The following is a 10551-nucleotide window of genomic DNA, read 5'->3' as shown; positions in this document are numbered from 1 at the left end:
TTCTGTGCCAAAATCCCATCACCTCTGTGATGTTTTTAGAATACAGGGAAATTGAAAACACAGCCTATCTGGAAAGGAGCATGGGTGCAGCAAAGGGTCCCTCCTGAGCTGTGATCTCTGCTTATCTTTATAGAAAGTGTTAAATACTGTTGTAGTCAGCTTTCTAAAGTTTCGCTCCATGGCTCAAGGTTGAAGGTAATAATCTGTTAATTTACATTAAAAAATGTATTTACCTCTTGGAAAAGAATATTCAGTGAACATTTTGCAATAGTATGTACAGGATTAGACACACCATCGCCTCCATATTAAAAACTGCATGAAATAGCAATGGCAGTCAAGGTAAACTGTTAATGGTGGTCATGATACTCTTTTGGCTATCATTTATTGTATAAACCTCAGTTACTGCATGGTTGATTCTGTCACTCTTTCACCCATATTTTTGAAGGCTATCTCCTGAAACTGCATCTCACTTCAAAAATTCCTAGTTACAATTGTCAATCTACATGCCTGTAAACAGAGCTATGTCAACCTAAAACTGGTCAGTTTAAATGTCTAAATTACAGCCAGAGAGCTGTAATTCCAATGAAAAACCCAGGGAGGCAGTTACCATTGCTGCTTTCTTTTTGTACTCCTCTGCTATATTTGGAGTTCCGTCAGATTATGCTACAGTTACTATAAAGTAATTTTTCCCAAGTGAAAAGACTCTTCACAAACTATTGTCTTTCTTCCTGTTTTCATTTTTGCCAGCAAGTCACCAAAACATTCATTAGGAGGAGAGAGAAGCAGCATAAAGATTTATTTTGGAAAAAAGATTCTGCAGCTGAGGAACGAGCAATTTTACTGTTTTCTGGCTACATTTTGCCTTTTTCCCAAACAATAAGTGAAACAAAATGGTGGTTTCTCAGCTGTGATGATCTTAGAAGTACAGTATTTAATGAAATCTTTTTTATAAAGTATTGTACCTGTAGTCTTTGTGCTTTTTGTAGATCTGAGGCATGCCAAGTTTCACCTAATTAGAAGGAGGTCAGTCATTCCAGAACTGAAAGCGGTTTTCTGGATTATCTCCATAAAAAACAACACTGGATAACTTAACTGAATGTAAACACTTATAAATAATAAGGTATTACAAGCCAATTTTTAACCTTGGGCTTTTAAATTTGGTGCATAAATATACAATTTCATTCCTTCCTCATTTAACTTCAGAGACAGTTTTAAGTACACAGCACCTATGAACATTAAATAACACTCATGGTAAAAGGCACTTTAAGAAACGTTCTGGTTTGAAGTAGCTCTTGCTGCACTCAGTGCTATCCACCAGAAGGAGTAGAACACACAGATCTTTCCCCACCATTAGTTTTTCTTTAGTTATAATAATGATTTATTGTACTTCTAAATCCTGATTTGGATTTCTGTTTCACTGCCACCTCAAAAGATGATGTAGTACTAGCAATGGAATAGGTACACAAGTAGAAAGAAGGATAGCCAGTAACGGATGTCTTAGAGAAACCAGCAGCAACTACACTATGTCTTTAAATTTTCAGAAATACACTAGAAAATTGAAGCAAAGCAGGGCAAGAATTCTTTCTATTCTCAAGAAGATGAAAAAGTGGCCTAAAAAATACTGCTGATCATCTGTGCCAGATTAGACGAATAGCCTACATGCAGGTGAGAAAGCACAGGACAGCTGAAGAAATTAAGAGTAATCTTCAGTTACAGGGAGGTAAAGTTGAAAAGGTATCAGTTTCCTATCAGAAATTAGAGAGGAGATGTGTGATGCTTTATATGTATTAAACTGTATATCCATTAAGAGATTCAAATGCAAAACAAAACTGAAGACCACAAAATACAATCAAAGTGGATCTGCAAGAACTCATATAAAAGATTGCACAAAGGTTTGAAATAAAATATAGACAGAAGCAGCCTGTGGGCAAATCCATTATGTTCTTAAGTAAAACAATTCTGCAGAAGTCTGCAGATGAAAGCTGAAGAGAAGGAAAGAAGAGCTAGGAAGAATAAATCACAGCAGAAATTTTGCAAGGATTGCTATGTGCAAAGACTGGATTATCACTTTGAATATGAAAAGACTACATACTATTTACAGTTGGAGACAGCACACAAGTAATGCTATGTTTGAAGTCATAGAGAGACTTTTGAAATTAAAATCTAATTTTGTTGAATACAAACAGGAAAAGCTTCTCTCAGGAGTTGTGCTGTGGTGAATGTGAACTGCAAGCCAAGGCAAGACAAAATTCAGAAAAGTTAATGTTTGCAACTGTAAAAAATGAGGCACTGTGTGTTTTTATGACTGGAAATTTTAGATCCTAGATGATAAAGGAAGTACTGAAGAAAAACACAAGTCCACCAAGCAAAAATACAAGGAGAAAGCAGAACATAATGAAATGGATAGTTGAATAAAGAAGTAACTTAGGAAATGTAGCTTATCTGTAACTTCTTCTTTGAGGTATGTGGTTGAATGTCATTCATACTGTCAGTTTAACTGTATCCGAGCACGGCCAGCCAGATATCTTTTGTCTTGGTGCAAGAGACACACTATCAAAGGTATGCTAGGCAGCTGTCCTGGAAGCATGTAGTTTAGGAACAGTTGGTAGAAGTCATTTGCCCAGCTAAGAGAGGATTTTATCACTACTTAGAAAGGCATTTAGGATTAATATAAAGGCTAAACTATAAAAGAGGCAGCATGCAGCAGGCTGTTTTCTAAAGGCTACAATCTCATTTTCCTCTCCTGACTGAAACAACTGTAAGGCTGATTTCACTGAGAAATTTGGAAAGTGTCCTACCAAAGAGAGAAAGACAAGCTTACACGGTAGTGAGGAACAAGCCCCTGGTGGGAAGAAACTTTGGGGACCTTCAAAAACAGTCAGTGAACCCCAGCGGAAAACCTTCCACTTGTTGACACAACATGGATATGACTGCCAGAGGCATCTCAAACAAGCTGATCAAGAAGTCCTGAGCTCTAAGTCATCATCAGGCATCAGCACACTTGCCGCATGTGCCAGCTGAAATCTTCACTGTGGTTTATCAGGGTATCACTAACAAGAATAAACAGGTAAACTGTAATCCAGAGAGCTGTTGCCTACTGCTGACTGGAGGCAAGCTCAACACTATGAGGCCTTGGCACTGAAAAGCAGTGTGTAGGGAGCTGTACTAAAAGCTTGGGAGTACTGGAGAAAAACCTGCTTTAGACCATGGAAGAATCACTACAATCATATATTGTCTTACCGACTGGCTGACTGTGATCACGAAAGAAATTTCTGGGAAGGCATACTCCTCTAACTGAAAAATCAGGAAACCATCTAAAAAGGACTATAGAGACCAACCAGCTCTAGGGCAGAAACACTGATACCTTCCTGTGGATATTGAAGGCATAGGGGACAACATCTGGCTGAGGTAGAGGATATTCTCCAAGTTGATTCAGTGGACGTCTTTATAGGGACATAAACTATCCTTACCAATCAAAAGAAGACGTAAATTAATAACTTGATTGGGATTGAAAGGGCTTGGTCTATGCAAGGAACAAGTCAGTCTAAGCCCACACAAAATTCCTCTGGCTGCATTAGGGTGGAGGAATAATGTGATAACACAGCTCACTAACTGTAAAATTGAGTGAGAGACTTTCAGTCTGCTCTTGTGTGTTGGAGAACAATGTGAAAGCAGAACTGTTTTAAAAGGACAGGTCAGTGTATAAGGAGCCTATGATATTTGCCTTGTGCTTTTGCTTATGGAGTTAGGAGTTTTTCCAGGAATAGTTAACAAAAGAGAGGAAAGCCTTCTTGACTCCCAGGGAAGATGAGGAAGTCCTTGTGAGCTGGGTCTTCTGATTTCTCTTCTAAAGAACTATCAGTGTAAAGAAATGCTGAACTTACAAAGGTAAATGCTGTCAAATCAACAGCCAAGTCACTTAATTATACAAAGGAAGCTGATAGACCCTAGGAGAGAAACAGAAGCTATTTGAATTAAGAGTCAGTATCACATACGAGGACCTGTCTATAAGGAGAATGGAAGGAACAAAGCAAGTACCACTGTGGATCTCAACAATGTAAGAGTCACTATTCTGGAAAGTCTTGTTTGTTGCTGATCTGAACCAGGAGCTCTCGGAAGACTTGGTCTGAGATAAGGGTAAGAGCCAACCTTTGTAGACCTACATCTGACCAAACTATATCTTAAGAGCCAGCAGTCTCTTTGTTAAAGGATTGTTTCTTCTTTCTGGTTGTAGAAACATGAACCAATCCAAGAGCTTTCAGATTGACAGTTTGTTCTCCAGGCTGTTTGACTTTGTAGAACCCTCTGATTTCCTCATTAAGTGTTCTCAGAGATAATACCTGTGATCCCCACATGTCGAAGACTTGAATCCAACTTTGAACATCTTGCCAGGGATGTGCACTTCCCTAGGGCAGTTAAGACAAAAGCAGCCATCAGAAGTGGAAAAACAGGTTTCCCACAGAAAGTCTATGCCAAGTCTATGCCAAGAAAGGGAAGTAGGTAACAGCTGGTGAAGGTTTGGCCAAAAGGAAGCTGAAAATTTGTGCAAAGTTTCTACCTCTATGTATTTATACTTATATGGAATGAAAAAAAAAAGCTATACTTCATATTATTGGCATATGCATTACGCGTATATATAAATATGTCTATGTGTGCATATATACATTCTGTAGAGAAGCTATTTTGGTAAATAATTATATATGTACAGAACTTAAAAAAGGATCTGGGGTCTTCTTCCAAATGGGCTTCTAGGATGGGGCCACAAAATCCTTCAACATTGAATGCCTGGAGTGAGAACAGGCCTCAGTTTGTGCATCTCCGACCTGGATAATTTTGCTTCCTTATCAGTACATGAAAGTATAAAGACATATGTAGATAGATACTCAGAAGAAAAAGCCAAATTCACAGCAAACTAACAAAAAAAACCAAACCAACTACAGACACAATAAGATCATAAAAATACCAGTAAAGTATGCCAAAGAAAAAGACCAGAACCTGATGCTAGAGATTAAAATGTTGAGCATAGCATTTTCACTTTGTAATCCTCATTGATTAGAAAATTGTATCAAAATCATTTAAAAGTGATTAAAAAAAAAACCAAACTTCATAACTGCAATCTCTATTTAGCTCAATTAAATTACAGAGCAGAATTCTTGAAACTGAGATTGTAATCTGCTGTAACATCTAATAGAAATCAATAGGACCACGAGGTTATGTAACCATCTTTACTAAAACCTGTGGAAATGCAAGTTTTTCATAAATATCATAAAATCACTCTGGTAAAGTATATTTAAGCAACCACAAGACAGCACATTATATATTTGTATAAAATACATAACAGCAAAATAGGGGCTCAAAAGGCAGTACTGTCTCATACAGATGGTCTTGGTCGCACACAGGCTGCAGAAAGGGAGGAGATACCCACAGCCCCATATTATTATTAGCTACAAATTATCCATTTCTTCCGGTGCAAAAAAAGGAAATGTGTAAGAATTTAGAAATTCCAAAGTAGAAGAGACTGTAAAGAAGCCAAAGGATAATCTGCTGATATGAGCTAAAGACGATGCACAGAACAACACGCAGGTAAAACCCAGATGCTTGCTTGCTCTACAAGAATTCAAGTGCAGGCTCCATAAGACAGAGAAAACCAAACTGACATTGACTGAAAACTGTTGAATACCCATTCTTCTTTCAGAGGGGAAAGGTGTACAGGTGGCTGGCCTTTTAAAGCTTTCAGCATCCTGCTTTCAAACAACCCATTAAGGTCACTAATCACTAGCTGCCTGACAGAATGGGGGTCTTTCTCTCTCCCTTGCAAATTTCTCCACCCTTTATGTGATAGTTTAAATTTTACTTGTAATTAGAACTCAATTCTGCTTTCTTTACTAGCACATAAGAATATGGATTACGTTGCAAAATTTAATACACCCAAAAGATGAAAATGTTAGCATTCACTTTCATGTTTCTTTTTTCTTTGGCTGTAAAATGGGATAGTGAATTTAACAGTACAGCTCACGAGTCATTAGGCTTCATTAAGATTCCCACAGATTGTATTATTTAGCTACCAAGTGTTATTATTTTTATCTATCTCCCTCTGATGAAGGGATTTAGTATGTCTCTCAACATATTTCTTATCACTTTTGTCTTTTCTTTTAAACTCAGACATTCAGAGTTCTGTTTCTTGAAAGCTCTGAGTAATATCTGGGTTGATAACACATCTCATTACTCTTCTAAGATAGCTCCAGGTGTTTTCTGCATACACTAAAATTAACAGTCTTCGGTTTAAATTACAGTACAACCCAAAGTCCAATCTCCTTGGCTGAGAACCGCAAATACAGGCACTTCATCTTGTGATGTGGAGGAGCCTGCAATTTATGAGTCTGGCCATCTAAATTCACATTATGCTAGAAGCTATCGTTAAGGCTGTGAAGACAAATATTCAACAGTTAAACACCAGAATTAAGGCCAATTCCATAATAGCATTCATTTGACATTAATTTCTAGGTACAAAAGTAAGAGTTCTGCACTAGGTGCTTAGAATTTCACCTGAATATTGAACTTTCCTGCGTCAGCACATATTTTTCAATTCTGTGTGAAGCACACTTCTGCATAATTCAACACACCCCCCCCCCACACTTCATGAATGCCATGACAAGCCCACTGTACTCCCTACACGTGTTTTCTCAAGTAATTGAGTTTATTATTTTGATGCCAAAATAAAAAGGAATTTATGCAGTGTAGTTTTCTCTTGTGCATAGTAATATTCTAGACTATGCTGACAATTTTAGGGCTTTAAATCACCAGAAGAACAACTAACAACTCTTTATGATACCGCAAAATGCCCGTATTGTACACTGACTGTAAAAGGCTGATGTGAAAATTATAGCTGAGGTTTTATCTCTGGGTTTGGTTTTTGGTTGTTTTGGGTTTTTTTTCATTTAATGTGTCTGTTTTCAGGCTACTTACAGATGGATTTCCGCCACAACATAAGAAGCAGTGGCAGTGGTTGAACAGAACCTTTCTTTACAATGGAAGTTAATGTTCTTCAGCTTTGGCTAATTTTGAAATCAAGGAGACTCCTTAGCAAAATAAAAATCATAAAAATGTTTATTAAACCAACTAAAACATATAAATAAACATCTTAAATGTTTTGAGCTTCTTTTTCCTGCTGGCACTGCTTTCTTTGCAAAGTTTGATCCAGTAAAATCTTTCATGAAGGAATCCCTAGCAGGCTATAGGGATAAAACGTTTCTCCTACTTCCTGGTTTCCACCTCAGCATTATCAGGCTGCGTTATCAGTCACCTTGTTTTTAACCCTAAAATCCTCCCGTTATGGAGCACCCAGGGATGCTCTATGAACCATTCATATCCCTAGTTGAGTTCTATTTTACATACCTCAGTGGGCCTTAAATGATATAGAGATGCTACCTTGACCTTTCACACATTGTACAGGTCTGGGAGCATGGGTGGATGCCCTGTTCAAAAACATCACAAAGCCCCACACAGTGCAGAGAACCTCTCTCACCCTTCCTCCTCAGCCCTGGCAGGAGGACCCTGGGCAATCTCCTTGTAGACTGCCTCGCCACCTTACTAAAGGCATGAGGAATGGGAAAGTAAATACTTATCACAGAGCTGTAAAAACATGATCCAAGATGAAAGTTGGAAGCTAACATTCAAATCTATATGCCTGAGGGGGGATCAGATTGCCCACATCTGGATTGCTGAGTAAAAGCACCTTTTTGGCAATCTTGAATTTAGATGAGATTTTTTCCAAATGCTGTTTTCCATCCCTAAATCTATGGGGCAAGCTACATGCTTCATTTAGATGAGCAGCTTTTGGGCATGAATGACAACAACTGTTCATATGGATTTTTATTATGCAGATTAAATACTCTCTAATTACACATAGTGGAATACTTCATAACAGTCTGCTGTGTTATGTCAATAATCCATTACGATATGAATAGATGCTTAGTAAAACTTCTGCTGAAAGCAAATGAGTGCTTATAATCTTGTTGGAGAAAGCACAACAATCCTACTGACAAGAGCCCAGTGGGATTGCAGGGTTATAGTCTCACAAACTGCTCTTGAAATCCAGAGAAAGGTCCTGTGGTGCTGAAGAGACATAAATGAAAGCACAGAATATCAAAACTAAACTTCACTTTTTTCCAGATTCTTTGTTCATGTCAGTAGGAGCAGCTCCACTAAACCCCTGTGGTGCTTTATCTTTTGTTCTCACAAATGAATTTAGACCTATTTTATAGTGGGCTTGGTTTCATCATATAGTTATTCATACAGTGATAACTTGTGAGTATCCTTCAGTTCAGGTCTACAAGGGCAGTTTGAGAGGGGAACCGATTCTGGAAGAGGTTGGAGGGTATGGAAAGTTACCCATGCTCTCTTTCACTATTTGCTGTCTCCACCACTCTGGCACTGAGTCAAGCAGGCAGGAACACCAGTTAAAAAGGGACAGGAAGACTAAAAGGAGAAAGCATGGGGGATGTTAAAAAAAACCACGATAAGCAGAAATAGACATTGTAAAAGATTCCCTGACCTGAATCCTAAGTGCATACAAACCAGACATAAATCAAATATAAAGTTATTTGTAGTTTATATTGGCTGACCCAAGATCAGCAAGAGGCATTTACTTAAAACCAGTAAAACTCATCAACTGCTGATGTAACTCATCAAGTGCTAATGTAACCATCCTGTAATTATGAAGGAATGGCAAAGCCACCCTACTGCACAATCTTCTGTGCCTCTCCACCACCCTCGTGTCTATCCAAACAGGACAATTTCTTGAGGAAATTTTCACAGAGTAGATCAGCTGCTACCAGGCTGAGGATCACAGGATGTACTCCAAGAAATATTACTGCCATAAATAGTTCTTTTCGTACTGGTGTGGACAGAGCATCCCAGATGACATTTTACACTGCAGCCACTGTCACTTGAATTAGCATAATACTGGATAAGCAACTTCAGTGTCAAAACCAGAATTAACTATGTTGTAAAAGGTTCTGATTACACCCAGTGGTGATTTTGGACCAGATCACTTCTGTGAGCCAGCTAACAGGATGGCTCTGTAAGCAGCTGTATCAGCCCAATATGGGGAGCAGTAAGCTTATCAGCAGAGATAGATGTCTGAAGAACAAGAAGCAGGGGGAACACCCAGGGCAGCTGCTTCTTAAGTCAGCTTTGTTTTGGTTTTTGTGTGTGTTTGCATTTTATGAAACTCTAGATATAGGAATTGAACAGATCTCCAAAACCCAAACACACATTTTGCAAACAGAGTATGCTCCATCCACGTGTAGTCTGGTGTGACTGCAGCATGTGTGCGCTACCTCACCCCAGGCTATAAAAGTATTGTCCTTTGCTTCCAAATCCTGTGTGACTGCACTGTGCATCCACTGTCACCAAAATATGCTTTTTCTAATCAAATATATGCAGATGAAGTTTCTCAGAATTAACTGCTCTGAACAGGTAGTGAGACAAAGCAGCATGTGTCATGGTTTAAACCCAGCTGGTAACTCGGTACCATGCAGCCAGTTGCCCACTCTGCCCAGCTCCCCTCCATGGGTGGGATGGAGATGAGAATCAAAACAATGTAAACCCCACAGGCTAAGTTAAGAACATTCCAGTAACATAAGTACAATATACTACTGCTACTACTACTACCACTAATGATGATAAGGGAAATAGCAAGGGGAGAAAATATAAAACCAAAAGGGGAAAAGGAAGAGAAAACATTAATAAACAGAAGTGATGCATACTGCTCACCACCCGCTGACTGATACCCATCCTGACCCAAGCAGCGATAGATCCCTTCTGGGTAGCTGCCCCCAGTTTATATACTGGGCATGATGTGCTGTGGTATGGAATACCCCTTTGGCTAGTTTGGGTCAGGTGTCCTGTCTCTACATCCTCCCGGCTTCTTGTGGCCCTTCTCATTGGCAGAGCATGAGACTGAAAAGACCTTGATCAGGGTAAGAGCTACTTAGCAACAACTAAACCATCAGTATGTTATCAGCATTATTCTCAGACTAAATACAAACCCCAGCACAGAACCAGCTACTAGGTAGAATATTAACTCTATCCTAGCTGAAACCAAGACAGCATGTCACTTCTGTGTTTACAGTGACTTGTCTTGCTTCCACACTTGACTCAGAGCAGAGAGAGATGGTGACCAGTGAAACTGGAAATAGCCAGACAAGAAATCTTAGAGCAGAGAGTGATGACAAACTGGGGTGTGGGAGGCAGGGGAGACTGGATTTAGAGACTAGTTGGCTTTAGCCTGCTGGGAACACAGTGCTATTTGATGAAGAGCTATGTAAAGAGGAGTGACTAAGTACTGCATTTTGTTGTTCATTAAAAAAAATATATCACACATTAAAGGCTGTAGAAGAAATAGTCATGAAGTGAGATCTGCAATCACAGGTAGCATCTGTTATAAAATCAAACTAAATTGGTTGGAGGAAAATGTTTTGGGCAAACACTTTTTTGGGTCTTAAATAGACTCATCCTCGACATTAGGTGTGAGTGCAAAGATTCACT

General features: G+C 38.9%; 1 long non-coding RNA gene across 1 annotated transcript; it reads left to right on the top strand.

Annotated features, from left to right (window-relative positions):
- The first annotated feature begins 906 nt into the window (after window positions 1-906).
- LOC133276823 (uncharacterized) lies at window positions 907-7132 on the top strand. The gene is made up of 3 exons (XR_009746019.1): window positions 907-1098; window positions 1542-1720; window positions 6958-7132. It is a non-coding gene; the product is annotated as an uncharacterized LOC133276823 (long non-coding RNA).
- Window positions 7133-10551: the final 3419 nt, after the last annotated feature.

The sequence above is a fragment of the Pezoporus flaviventris genome, unplaced genomic scaffold, assembly GCF_033815535.1.
Source record: "Pezoporus flaviventris isolate CSIRO_AGI_PZ_B2104156 unplaced genomic scaffold, CSIRO_AGI_Pfla_v1 ptg000047l, whole genome shotgun sequence".
NCBI classification, from domain to species: domain Eukaryota; kingdom Metazoa; phylum Chordata; class Aves; order Psittaciformes; family Psittacidae; genus Pezoporus; species Pezoporus flaviventris.
Note: the sequence above shows the minus strand (reverse complement) of the source record. Positions and strands in the feature narration are given on the sequence as shown.